Genomic DNA, 12,062 nt, shown 5'->3' with positions numbered 1-12,062 from the left:
GGATAAAAATGATCAATCACACGCAGGGATACAATCTTAAACTATGCTTCCATGGACGGTCCTTCTTTTTTATTTCTTGTCATCTCCGAATGTCCACGCTTTTGGATAAAATGGTAACTTGATCCTTCTTCGACTCGAACAAATTATTAAACTCCCAACCCCAAGAGACAATGTTTTGTCAAATGACGTATACATCCTTCAAATTTAAACACATAAGCATGATTGTCTTTTATTGACCAATGGGTCAAATCGACACAAGTTGGGCTTTTAATGGGCTCAACACGCCTTGAGTACTGGGTCAACTTAGTTCAAAATACGCTAAATTAGGAATTTAGTTTCGTTCTATGCTAATTGACTAAAAGTGGCTTTTGAAAGTTCAGGTACCCAAGTGGACAACTTAGACTGAAAATCACGACAATATTGGACGCATGATATACCAATAAATTTCCGATCATTCCAAAAAAGGGTTGAGTATAAAAAGTTCAGATGCGATAATGCAGAAACTATCCTTAATATACTATACATACAACAGGAGATGTCATTAATGCAATGACAGTTATATCAATTTAAACACATTTAAACACAGATAAACAATTCAGCAATTAATAACAATTAGTCAAATAAGTCAAATGTTATGATTAGAACTTAATTAAGTCCCCAACAGAATCGTCATTTCTGTTTTATTAGAAAATGAGAAAATGATTGATTTTAAGAGTCGTCACTTAATTTTTAAAGTAAAATTAAGAAAACTAATTTTTTCAAAAAATTAAAACAGTAAATCTAATGAAATATTTACAAGGGGTTCGAGATTCACATTACCATTTTGGGAAGGATTTGAAAGCACCCAAAATACCCGCTAACATACGGTTATCTAATAATTAACTATTTGGCCAAATATAGACATGCTTGATTAAGTTGAGATAATAAACAATTTTGAAACTCGAGTAAATTTAGAGATAAAGGGAAATAGTATAGAGATGTTATTTAAGTAAAATATTTCAAAGTAACTTAAGTAATAAAATAAGTAAAATCATTTAATCTTTAGAAAATCTCTAAAGGACTATCTCTTGGGGAAATCGAATTTGGGAAACCTTAGAATTGACTACAATAAACAATTAAACAAATACGAAATCGATAAAATAAAGAGAGAGAGTTTTGGGCCCAAGACTAACTTTCTGTTCGCCTGGACCAATACTTGGGCCTGATTTTTGCTTTTTAGAGCCATGACCAACACCTGGTACATGTCCTAAACTAACACAATAATAATCATGATAAATGGGATTTTGGCGCAATAATTATAAAAATACAAAAGCTGAAAATTTAAGGCACTTTTAGCCCATTTTTAATGCAATATACAGCGTATACGACTGATGTATATCGTGACCTGCATTTTCTGTTTTCCAGCCTTGTACTTCGATTTTGACTCAAAAAGTAAGAGATTGAGCCTCCTTAGCTCAAGATGAAATGCACGGAAAAATTTGAAAGAGTTTAATGGACTCATTCAAGGGTTCATGCCAGAAAACAAAAAGAGAGTAATTAGTAAGTGACTAAAGGAAAATTGATTTAAATATAATTATTAATCAAATTAAATAGCGGGCATTTGAACACAAATAGATAACTGTCCATACACATGCACTAAGACTTGAAGAAATCATGCCCTAAAAAAAAGAAATGAAACACACCGATTCAATAGAACAAGGCATGACATTAATGGATAATTTTCATATACTCTTTATAGAACAAAGAATGTTATCGCTTTACCACACAAACCAACTGTGAATTAAAGGAAATATGGCTCCTAGACTATAACTTAACAGTAACAGTAAGGGATTAGAGGGATACACTTCCTAACAAATTACTTTAAAGAACAAAACATTTGTATCCATGACAATTAATGAAGAGTTGCAACAAAATATAACAAGACATCGCAATGATTTTAGCACAATTTTACACTAAGACATGCATTATAAAAATTATAAACAAAAAAAAAATGGACAGCCACATTTAAACCCAAAATATGCACACTTTTATGTAAAGAAAATGCTGCTACAAGATAAATTTAATGAAAGAAAATGTACTCATGCTAACTCTATCTTGATGAGGTTCATTAGTTAAACAAGAATGAATTTAGAGTTCAAACAGTCGATTATAATCTTCCTAAAATTAGACTCGATTAACAGAAGCTATTAGAGGAGAGGAGACAAGAAAACATCATAAATTAACAAGCTTACAACAGACATGCTGAAACAGAAAATGATGCATCATGAGAAAACCCGCAAATAGAATAGCAAAGAAACACCAACATTAGATGCAAACCTATAAAACTTTGACTTGGCCAAATCATGGAATCGAATAGGAACATATATATCACATCGAAATATCATTAACATCAACAGTAACTAACAGCAAATAACCATGAAGTAAAAAATTTCAAACATTGACAATATCATCTTGAAATGAAAGAAGAGCAGAGAAAAAAATTACAAGGAAGGAAACAATACCTTTTTTCGAGCAGCGAGTTGGGAAGAAAACAAGCTAGCAACAGTGAGCTTCCACCATTGAAGTGAGATTCCAACAAACTCCGGTGAAGAATCTTTGATGAAAACTTCGGAAAAAGAATTCTAAAACTCAGAATTTTCGAGACTCTACAGCTATAGATACCTCTTTGAATCTATTCTTATATGTAATCTTAACCACCATTTCTTAGATGAAGTCCAAAGGAAAACAATACCCAAACAAAAATAAACTTTTAGCCTCTGTGAGTTATGTCACAGCCTTTCTATGTATTCCCTGTTTTCTTTCCCTCAAACTCTAACCCCAACAATGAAGAAGACAAGAACTTATATAGAGGGGATTTTGGTTCGAGAAAAAAGGGAAAAATCGGGTGAAATTTTGGATGGAATTAGAAATTCAAATTCTCCTCGGGAGATGAGGCCCGAACGACTGGCAATAGTACCAATTTCTAACGGACTCGAGGGTAGAACCGTTCGATTTTGGAATAAGTACGCTCGAGGAAGGAGATTGCTCCACCTAGCACTACTCACGTACGGACGGATAAAGACATAGGAGAGAAACGCGACGCCACACGCTCGATTGGTGCTAGTTCGTGTACTGCTGTTGCGATTTTGCTGCTGGTTCGTTTGATTCTCGGCTGGAGTTTCTGGGTTTCTTCTAAGTGTACGCGTGAAGAAGAACGCGTTGGGGTGGGGTCGTATGTACGTTGTACGTATTGTTATTGATTTGTATGTTATTTGGTGGGCTAGTTCTTTCTTTTGGTATTGTTGTTGTATGGTAAAAATGGGTTTGTTGATATTGATTGGAAATTGTTGTTGGAATGAGATAGTGGGCTGAAAGTTCTGGGCTTGGAAGGAGATGGGCTATTGGAAATTTCAAAGAAATGGCCCAAAAGTGATCTTGCAAATGAGTTAAGGTGGGGCTTAAATTGTAATACAAAAAATGGCCACAAGAATTACAATTCTAGCCAATGGGAATTAAGAAGTTAGCCAAATTGAGTTTAGTTTAGAGAATTTGACTAAAATTTATATAAGACGAATTAATATTGATTAATTAACGAGCTTTTTAATTTCTACGAAATAAAATAATTAACTTAATTATAAACTAATTAACTCAAAAATATAAGTATTAACTGACTAAACCAATTAACCAACTAATTAAGTAAAATTAAAATCTTTTTGAGACTGTTTTCGAATATTTATTAAATATACTAATTATATATATAATTATGTAAAAGTCATATTATTATTTAAAAATTATAAAAGGTGAAAAAACTATTCAAAATAACTTGAAAAATATTTTGAATTTTATAAAGTCAATCATTTCAAATCGCTGGGAATTGAAGAAACTTGATGATTAATTTTATATTGTGGAGGTCCAAAATTAGGTGTCAAAAATATGTAGGAAATTAATCAAAGTGAACTTTATTACTTGTGGATTGTTTGCTTGGCTAAAACAAGTATAAGAACATACCACTAAAACATGAGTAATTTTTATGGCTTAGAGAAAATATGAAGCTACTCAATTTTATCACATTTTTATTTAATACTTCAAGCAATTATGTGTGGCAATATGCCCATATTTGCTACCTAAAATGGTCCTGCTTATAGGAAAGAAATTGTATAGGTTAATTCTTTTTTTCTCACTTTTGTACTTCTTGATTAGCTGCTTTTTGTTGGAGGTTTAGAAATTTGGTCCATGTCCCCATCCATCGGTGAAATCAGAAATTTCGTTAAGGGTGTCCAAGATTTAATATATATATTGACGAAGATGTCCGACTGACCACTCTAAGCTATGTATGGCTACACCACTATCCCCTCCAACATTTTTTTTTACCTTTTTATTTTTTTGAATAAGTAGACATGATCGGGGTCAAGCTTAAAAAATAATATTTGCACTAGTTGTTTTTCACCCTCTTTTATCCTATGGATTTTTATGAGATGTCCATCATATGTGCTTCATGACTCTATGTGTTTGTCTGCTCATGCTATATGAAATCATGATTTGAAATTATGATAGGCAATCAAATTGATATAAAGTTGAAGTTTTGTTTAGATGAGTCCGGAGCCAAAAGGCCAAAAAAAATTGTCAAAAATTCCAAAAGGGCACATCAAATTTTGTTAAAACCAAAAGGGCAAAATCGCTCCTGACGAAGCGATTTCTCTCTGACACAATGACAAACCGATTTTGTAATTTTATTTTTTTTAATTAAAAAAAATATTTTTTTTTAATTAAAAATCGCTGCCACAACAGCAATTTTAAATCAGAAATTTTTTTTTCCTTACACATCGCTGCAGTGCTATTATTTTCATGCCTATTGTTATTAATAATATAAAAATGATAAACAAGACGGACAGTATACTCAATAAAATTGTTGAAGCATGAGGAAAATTGAATTATATATCATAAAAAATAATAAAAGAATATTAATGATATATACACCTAATCTTTGAATTCAAAATTTAATATTCTTTTATTATTATTTATGATATATAATTCAATTTTCCTCATGTTTCAACAATTTTATTGAGTATACTGTTCGTCTTGTTTATCATTTTTATATTATTAATAATTAACAATATGCATGAAAATAATAGCAGTGCAGCGATGTGTAAGGGAAAAAAAAATTTGATTTAAAATCACGATTTTTAATAAAAATGGAATTTTTTTTTTTTTTACAAAATCGCTGCCCTAGCAACGATTTTTAATATAAATTTTTTTTCTTTTTTACAAAATCGTTGCTTTGTGTCAGAGGGAAATCACTTTGTCAGGAGCGATTTTGCCCTTTTGGTTTTAAAAAAAATTGATGTTCCCTTTTAGAATTTTTGACAATTTTTTTTGCCCTTTTGGCTCCGGACTCTTGTTTAGACATACAATTTGAATTTGTTAAATTGTATATTTTTTTGTAATTACCATGAAAACTATCAAAATTTTCTCAATTCTTATAAAATCTTATCAAATGAGCAAATCATAATTGATAAACAAGATATAGAAATATTTATAAACAAGATATAGAATTACTCCCGGTTCATTTTTACACAAATATCCAATTAGATTTAATATTCACTTTTTTCTAGCCAATAAATATATATATATATATATATATATATATATATATAAAAGTTATATACCGATTATACACATGTTATACATATATTATACATCTATCATCTATATTTTGGTTTCAGTATACATATCTATTCAATTTATCATATGTAACCTTCAATTTGTCTATGTATGAATTGATTCTTAAAGCAAAAGGAAGTTAAATTTTAAACAAAATCATTATTTAGAAACAAAAAATGTAAATAGAAGCTTACCTTGCCCCTAATGGTCATTTCTACCCCAACACCTGCCACTAGCTATGCTTTTCCTTCCTTTTGTTTGATATTCATATTAGGAACCAACTAATTCAGATTTGCATAGCATAAGGTCCATTTAAGGGGGACGTGCTCCTTTATATGATTTTTTTTTTTAATCAGAACTCGAACATTAATTCGATACCTTTGATTAAAGATGAAAAAATCTGATCCATCCTACTTTAAGAATGATTTCATTAAAATTTTAGAAACTTTCAGTTTTTAGGAGTCAAAACCAAGTGGGTTGAATTAATTAAGGAAATTTTAGTATATAGTCGTCCAATAAAATAATAGCCAACAAATATATATATATATATATATATATANTCAAGCTATAAGATATTTGACTAACATTTTACGATGTATTTTTTATCATATTATATATGCAAAAAATTGCAATTTATAGCACTTTTCGTATAGTTCTTGAATATCTAATTTTTTGTTTAAAATATCATATTAATGTAATCTAATTTAACTTAAAAAATTAGTCAGATTGACTTTCGAAAAACATAACATAACAATTAAAAGTAGACGGAGGAAGTCCGTAATTAGTGAATATTATTTATATATTTAACTAGCAATTATATTAAGTTGGACTAGCGGCAAAATGTGTTAAAAATACATTATTAAAGGTCAAATATGTTTAATCAAATATTTAAGGGCAAATTACAGAAATCACATACTTTTAAGGCAAAATTACAACTTATCCCTTAAAAGTTTATAATTACAGAAATCCCTCAAACAGATACAATAATATAAGCGTTGATACATTAATCTAATGCGCGAGATACATTAATCGTTAAGTAAGATACATTACATTTTATACGTGATACACTAATCTGATGCGTGAGATACAATAATATAAGTGTTGATACATTAATCGGATGCGCGAGATACACTAATCTGATGCGTGAAAATAAGGGATTTTGGAGATTTGTAAAACTTATAGGGGATAATGGTAATAAGTAAATTAAAAGGTGATATTTCTATAATTTTTCCAATATTTAAAGCTGATAATAATTGTGAACAAAATTTTCGAAGCTCATTATGTAAAGAAGATAAACCCGGTTCATCAATTTATTGGATGTAACCTCAAATTGATTAGGGTTTTTGTTTCAAATTTCAACTAATTTAGAACATATTTGAGGGAGTTGATTTGGAATTATTTTCAGATTTCAAATAAGTAAGAAATGAGTTTTGTAGCAGAATTGGTGTATATATGTGTATACCACGCATGTATATTTGTGTATCTTCCGTGTATCAACATATATAATTCATGTATAATATGTGTGATATACATGGACATAATACAGGAGTCCGATACACTGTGTAAGATCCTCAAATCAAAATCAATCCCAAGTACCATTCACAGTCCATTTTCGTTGTGGGAACGGAATCAAAGAAAGGTAGTGTGCTTCTCTTCTGGACCACATTGACGTTTTTTCAATTCGATTTCAACTACGAATTTTTACTCTAAACTTTTCAAATCACCTTCAATCCTCCTCAAATAAACTTCAGTTCTTCAATATCATTAGTAATTTTTTATTGGCAAGAAAAAAAGATAAATATTTATCTATGACCAAGTGTCTGGAGGTTTTTTTATTTTTCTGATTTGTTCATGTAAATGTCTCATTTTTCAACCATAATTTGAGAAATTCCACAATCAATCCAATCTGATAAAGACGGGCCTAGAACCGGCCCATTCTTTGTACTACAATTATATCTTTTTGGGAAAATTGTATGACATAGCAAATTATTAATTCAAATTAAATGTTATAGCCATAGTTTCTTTTATTTGTAATTCGCAGCAAACATTTCATGTTTTTTGTCATCCCATTTGTATACCGAAATATACAAATGCATGACCCATTTATATACCGAACTATACAAATGCAGGACCCATTTGTATATCGAAATATACAAATAGACCCAAATATATATTTTTTATGTATATGTATACCGAAATATACAAATTAATAGCCATAGCAAACATAAAGTTTGCTATAGAGCGCAATTATACAAACTATAGCTATAACATACAAATATGACTTTTATATTTGATAAACCTAAAGTTTACTCTATCTTTTTTCTTTATATATATATATAATTGAATAGATATTTCCTTCGTTAATAGTTTAACTCACATATGTCCAGTGTTCTTATTGTTCAACACTTGATCTAAATATGTCTTTAATTTAATTATTGGAACCTCAATTTAACCTAATTAGCTCATTAATAAGTAAAAACAAAGGGATCAAATATACCCTTAACTTATGCAAATTTGAGTAGATCCGTCCTTAATTGATATTTAACATTTCTCTAACATCGACAAATTTTACATTTCTTTTCTACTGGTGTTTATGAAACAACTAAAAACAAACACCAATTTTTAAGTCTAAATATAAATAGTATAGCTTAATTTATTATTATTATTTTCTTATATATGAAAATAATTTATTAATGTAACAAACGTTCATATCTTTAACAATGAAAATTATCATTTGTAAATATATATTTTATTTTCTTTAGTTTTTGAATCTTTTTTTACCATCGATTCACATCATACTCACTAATCAGTACTCACTATACTACACTTATATCTTATATAACGACTTTTAATCATGTTAATTATAATAGTAAAAAGCAACAGAACTTGCCTAAAATTTTCCATTATAAAATTCAAATCAATATTTTTTCTGAATAGCAACAATATCTTCTAGAGTCGCTTTTTTGAGCGAAGAAAATAATACTGGCATTAAAAAAATAAGTGGCCGTTCCACTAACATAGAACAATTGTAGTTATGAGGTAATAAAAAGGTACAAGGTATAATCATCTTGGAGTTGTTCAAAACTTTAGAATTCTTTTGGATTAACTAGACACACATACAATTTAGGAGAAGCTCCCTAAATTCGACATATTTTACTGTTATATATTATTATTATTATTATTTTAAAATGTTATATATATTTATTTTTAAATTAAGATTTTCTTATCATATATTGAAGAAGATACACTTAAATACATGTATTTTTTGCTATCAGATATATTAAATAGGGAGAGAGGCAAGCGAGATGAGGAGGGCGGCGAGCGAGATTTGTTATATATCTCAGAAACATGTTAATTATACTAGATACACACTAGATACATGTATCTGTATTTATTTGGTGTGATTCACATTATCTGAGATACCAGATACATAAGAGAGTGACGAGCGAGATGGGAGAGAGGCGAGAGAGATTTATTATGTATTTCATATACATGTGAATTTACTTGGATGCAATGTATCTAGAATAAATTACACATTATTTTGAACACATATATCCCGAAATACATGTACTTGGACGTATCTGAACATATTTGGACACACCAAAATATGATAGGATACATAATATTGCAAATTATAGTGTGTCTAAATATTCAACTCCTAAACTAGATTTACGTAACTTTCCCCAAAATTTATCTAATTCTCTAGAAGGCTTGACAAGATAACTACACAAATCACATTCTTTAGTTGCCCTAATCTTTATCCTCGTCTTTCTTCTTCCTACATTTTCTTCCTCCTTTTTTTTTCTTTTCTTCTTTTTCAAACTTCCATGACTTTATCACCATATATCTATTTTATTTTCCAACGTCTTATTCTTTTGTAAGGTTCATTTCCCACCTTGTAAAAGTGGGAATTAAGCATAAGGAAATGTCTCTATCCTTTTTCTAAATCTAATACATAATAATATAATAATAGTAAAGATGCATGGATACCTCAACTTGATTTTTTCGGCTCAAGAATATGTGAACTTATGTTGTCATGCTACATGCACCATTCAAGTTTATCATATTTATATATACGAGTAGGTACATAGTTATGAACATCAAATAGCATATCATATTAGTCGTTAAATATATATTTTTAGCAATAATTAATAGTGATAATTATATTTTAGCACTATGTTGTTAAAGTCTAGTGACATAAATTTAATGATAATTAACTAATTAATAACAATAAAGACTTTAATATTTTATTTATTAATGTGGATATTTATTATCGCTAAAATAATAAGTGTAATCGATTCATCAAACCGCAAAAAGAAATGAAATAACTCATAGATCACGTGCTAATAAATAAAAATAAAAATATCAAAAAAGTTAAGTAATTACATAAATATTAAAAATATTGCAGGGAGAAATATTGTTATGTATGTCGGTCAAACATTGTCTAAAGGACAAGACGACATCGACGATGATTTCTGCTTTCAAACTGAAATTTGTTTCTGACACTAAAGTTTCTGTCATAATACGTTGTATCATCATGCTGCATGTGAACTCTATTTTGGGCCACTTTTTCTCTTTCTTTTTAGATTGTATTACGTTATGAATTTAAATATAATATTTATTTTGATTATTATTTAAATTTTATTATATTAGAGTATTGTTAAATTTATTATCGGATGATGATGAAAAGTTTTATTTTAGGTATAACTATTATCATGTTATTATTTTTTTAATTTCATCTTTACTTATTATTTAATTATTTTATTTTATTGTTTACTCTGTCGTTTTATATAGGAAAAATTATCTAAATACATAACTATTTTATTATATTTTTTAAAATTCTTTACCATTTGAAAAAAAATAGAAAAATCGCTGCTCTGTCGTATTCTCAGATACATCACTCTTATGTGATGTAAGGGACACAATGTATGTGTCTTGTCAACAAATTAGGTAATGTATTGAGACGTTGAGCGATGTATCAGGACATATGTGTCTTATATCAACAAAGATAATGTATAGGGACGTAATGTATCGGACGTTGATTGATATATTTGAAATCCTTAAATTTTAAAGGATTTTGTAATTTGAAAAAGAGTAGGGATCGATAAGATGTAATTACCTCTTAACACTATGATATTTATGAAAACTATATATATATATATATATATAATGATACATTATGAAATAATATGTAATAACTATAATGAAACATATAAGACAACATAGTAGCTCCTAAATTTAAATTGACTAGCTCATATGTGGACGCCCTAGCAAATATTGGAAGAGGTAACCCATTTATCCACGATTTAACATATTTAATCGATCTAAATATTACTCTAGTGAGAAATCAAATAAAGAAAAGACACTTGAAATGACTTTATAGAAGTGAGAATCTATTTTATATATGATCAAAATTTCTAAACAAAATGCATATACGTAAAATGATAAAATCGTGGTGCCGACATGGAAAAAATACAATAGTTACTCCTCGTTCTTGATAATAATGGGAACGAGGCTTACACTTGCAATCTTAATTTTGAAAATTGGATGGAAACAAAATTTATTCTTTTTTTGCGGAAATTATGCAACCCTCTTTTGTCTTTTATTTTTTATATCAATAGAAGTAGGCTATAATAATTCACATTGGGTGTGTTTGGTACGGAAGAAAATGATTTCCACGAAAAACGTTTTCCGCAAAAAATGGAAAATAAGTGAGTCTTTTTTTAATACACATTTTTTAGTGTTTGGTTAGTAAGAAAAAAAATATTGTCCTAAGAACATTTAAGTATGGTCAGGATACCAAACCCGAACTCCCACTCTTTAACACATAATCGGACCTCTATCCTAACCACGACATCGATCTGAGACACGACCCTGAACCCTACCTCGACTCGGGATGCGACCTCCAACATGATCTTGACCTTGACCTCGACCTTGCTTCAGAATTTGATCCTCAACCCAACCCTGACCTAACTCAACCTGAGACCCAATAACTAACCTCATCCACGATCCAGGACCTAACACAACTCGAGACCTAACCTTGAACCTGATACCAGACTGAGTTTAAGATACCTAACCCCAATACAAAACCTGACATTAACCAGCCGAGTTGGGTCGAGTTGGTTGGGGTAGTACCAGGTCGAGGTTGGTCAGGAGCTGTCAGGTATCTAGTGGGGTTTTGGAATCGATCTTGAGTCAAGATCAAGACTTGGGTTTGGGTCGAGAGTTTGGTTTAGGTCCACTCAAAAGTCGAGTTAAGGGTTAGTTCCTAAATTGGGGTCAGGGATCAGGTCTCAGAATGGGATCGAGGGGTTGATCAAGGTTGGGTCCCAAATCATGGTTGAGAGTTGAGTCCCGTGTTAGGTTTAGATGTTCAATGGAAACATGATTTTCTTACTTTTTGTTGAAAAATTATTTAAGAA

At 29.7% G+C, this 12,062-nt stretch overlaps 1 long non-coding RNA gene across 1 annotated transcript in view; it reads right to left on the bottom strand.

Moving 5' to 3' along the window:
* LOC125866167 (uncharacterized) overlaps positions 1–12,062 on the bottom strand; it is a 48,014-nt gene that overhangs the window by 32,712 nt on the left and 3,240 nt on the right. The window lies entirely within an intron of this gene.

The sequence above is a fragment of the Solanum stenotomum genome, chromosome 5, assembly GCF_019186545.1.
Source record: "Solanum stenotomum isolate F172 chromosome 5, ASM1918654v1, whole genome shotgun sequence".
NCBI lineage: Eukaryota > Viridiplantae > Streptophyta > Magnoliopsida > Solanales > Solanaceae > Solanum > Solanum stenotomum.
Note: the sequence above shows the minus strand (reverse complement) of the source record. Positions and strands in the feature narration are given on the sequence as shown.